The sequence below is a fragment of the Propithecus coquereli genome, unplaced genomic scaffold, assembly GCF_000956105.1.
Source record: "Propithecus coquereli isolate 6110/MARCELLA unplaced genomic scaffold, Pcoq_1.0 Scaffold30, whole genome shotgun sequence".
Taxonomy (NCBI): Eukaryota; Metazoa; Chordata; class Mammalia; order Primates; family Indriidae; genus Propithecus; species Propithecus coquereli.
In genome coordinates this window covers 9,652,013-9,655,083 of record NW_012148619.1, presented here as the reverse complement: position 1 = coordinate 9,655,083, position 3,071 = coordinate 9,652,013, and the positions used below count along the sequence as shown (strand labels likewise).

The 3,071-nt window shown below is 38.9% G+C and overlaps 1 pseudogene; it reads left to right on the top strand.

Moving 5' to 3' along the window:
• Nucleotides 1–2,479: 2,479 nt before the first annotated feature.
• Nucleotides 2,480–2,761, top strand: LOC105814551 (annotated as a pseudogene).
• The last annotated feature ends 310 nt before the right edge of the window (nt 2,762–3,071 follow it).

Below are 3,071 nucleotides of genomic sequence, written 5' to 3'. Positions count from 1 at the left end.
TTTTCCTTTTTGTATTAGAATCATACCATTTTAGACCCGGAAAAGTCCTTAGAGATCTTCTAGTACAAGGATTAAAAACAAAACAGTTATGTTATCATGATCCTATCTTATACATAAGGCAGACTTCATTAATTAAATACAGTGTTCCTTCTCACTAAGCCTAATCATGGTCTTACAGTACTTCTCAGCAAGGCTTTCCTATTTTATTTTGTTGACACAAGAGATGAAACCTATTTACTAATCCAGATCTAGTCCAATTATGTCTTTGATAAATGAAGAGACTGAGACATGGAAAGGTGAGGCAATTTTACCCAAGGTCACACAAAAACTGAAATAAGAACCAAGCCTATCAAGTCCAGTGTTCATTCTTTTATATCAGACTGAGTCAATGGATCCTGGAGGTGTCTCCCAATCAAAATAACTTCAAGAACCCCCAAGAATTCTGCTGTTAGTCTCCTGAAATCTTACTTTCAAGTTTTATTTTTATAAACCAGCTGTAGTTTCCAATTCTAGGCAAGATAAAATTGAAACATGTCATTTTACTCCTCCCACTAATCACACCAAAAATCCCTGGACAAAATACGTAAGTATGAAAAGTGGAGAAGAGAAAGATTGGCTAGAGACCTAAGGACTTGAGGACTTACCTGGAGGTGAGTTCCCTGGGTTTTTTTCTTTCCTTCTGTTTGTCATGACTTTGGTACTGGAGGAGCCTACATCTTGGACATAGACACAGACAAAAAAATAAATAAATAAAATAAATATATATTTATAGCCACAAGAGAAGCCTGGGCTTTCTAGCCAAAGAACTGTGAAAAGTTCTTAATGAACACTGTGACTCAGTGAGTCAGAAGCCATTAGCCATACCTGCCTGCTCTCAAGGTGAGTAACACAGCAGGTCATGTCCCTCAACCACCTTAATGGGCACTGCAGGGAGCATAGTCCACGCGCAGAATCCTGTCTTCCAGGTCCCTTGCAGTAAGGAGGAGGTGCCCTTCCCCCGTGAAGACTGTGGGTGGAATTCTGACTTCCAACCCTGTATTAGCCTGCTCCAGTTGTCATAACAGAAGACCACAGAGTGGGTGGCTTAAATGACAAAAATTTATTTCCTCACAGTCCTGGAGGCTGAAAGTCCAAGATTAATGTGCTGGCAAGGTTGGTTTTTGGTGAGACCTCCCTTTTTGACTTGAAGACAGCCACCTTCTCCCCATGTCCTTGCTTTTCCTCTGTGCCCATACAGAGAGGTAGGGGCAGGAGATCTAGTGTCTCTTCCTCTTTTGATGAGGACGCCAGTCCTATTGAATTAGAGTCCCACCCTTATGACCTCATGTAACCTTAATTAGCTCCTTAAAGACCCTGTCTCCAAATGTAGTCACACTGGGAGTTAGGGCTGCAACGTATGAATTTTGGAGGGACACATTCAGTCCATAAAGACCCCTGAACCTCTGTCCTATAGTAATGTCCTGCTCTCTCTGGTGGAGACTATGCATGTAACCCTGACCGCCATCCCTACCCTGCACTAATGAGTAAACAAAATTGACAAATTATACTTCATCAAAATTAAAATCCTTTGCTATATAAAATACCTGCTAAAAGGATGAAATGACGAACTGCAGACTGAGAGAAAGTATTTGCAAATTATGTATCTGATGAAGGACTTGTATCCAGACTATATAAAGAACTCTATAAACTCAACAGTAAGAAAACAATCAGATTAGAATATGAACAAAAGATTTAAAAAACAGATACTTGTCTAAAGATGATATACTGATTGCAAATAAACACATGAAAAAATAGTCAACATCATTAGCCTCTAGGAAAATGCAAATTAAATGTGTATGTGTTATCATTTCATACCTCTGAGAATAACCAAAATAAAAAATACTGACAATACCAAGTACTAATGAGGAATGTAAAATGATGGAAAATAGTTTGTCAATTTCCTATAAAGTTAAACATACACAGACCATGTAACCCAGCGATCTCTTTTATCAGTATTTATCTTAGAGAAAAAAAGTTATGTCCACACAAAAACCTGTACATGAATGTTCATAGCAACTTTATTTGTAGTATAACAGTCAAAAACTGGAGACAATCCAAATGTCCTACAACAGGTGAATGGATAAATAACGAGTGGAACATTTACACTATAGAATACTACTCAATAGTAAAATAGAATTAACTACTGATATGTGTAACAACTTGGATGGATCTCATAGGAATTATCTTGAGTCAAAGAAGCCAGTCTCAAAAAGGGTTACAGTTCTTTCCCATGTAGCAGATGCAGCACCCACCCTGATCCCAACCCTCTGTCCCCAGACTCGACCCACATACAGTGCAGCCCCCGAGCCTCGTACTGATGTCAGATGCGAGAGCCTGTACTTTAGTAAGAAACAGCCTCGCTGGAGATATTCAAGCCAAAGACTGGACAACTTTCCCAGAACAGAAAGGAAACTCATGCATCAGAAAAGGCGATTAATAAATGTACCAAAAGAATATTGCTGCACAAATACCAGAATCTGATCAGATAAAATAGTTTAAGGAATTTCTTGGGGCCTACAATAAACTCACAGAAACCTGCTTTTTGGACTATGTTAAAGACTTTGCAACAAGTGAAGTAAAACCTGAAGAGAATACCTGTTCAGAGCATTGCTAACAGAAATATTTAAACATGACACAAAGAATAGCCATGAGATTTCAGGACTATCATATTCAGCAGGATGAAGCTCTGGCAGCCAAAGCAGGAGTCCTTGGCCAGCCATGATAGAGAAGTCCTGATGGATGGACTTTTGATGGAAGATTGCCGAGAGCTACTGCACTGGAAATGGGGAGTCATCTGACAGAATCCCCTGAAAGCAGTAGCTGTCATGTTAAACCATCCGTCATGACTATTTGACAAATGGAAACCACTGGAGAAACAAAATTGCTATTTACCAGGAATAATCAAAATAGAAGGTCTTACTGTTCAAAGAAAATACTAAGATGTAACATTTATGGAGGCCTTCAGATTCAGCAGCTTGGTCACTTGACTAGGAAAATAAACCATTATTTTCTCAATTGTGACTGTCAATTTT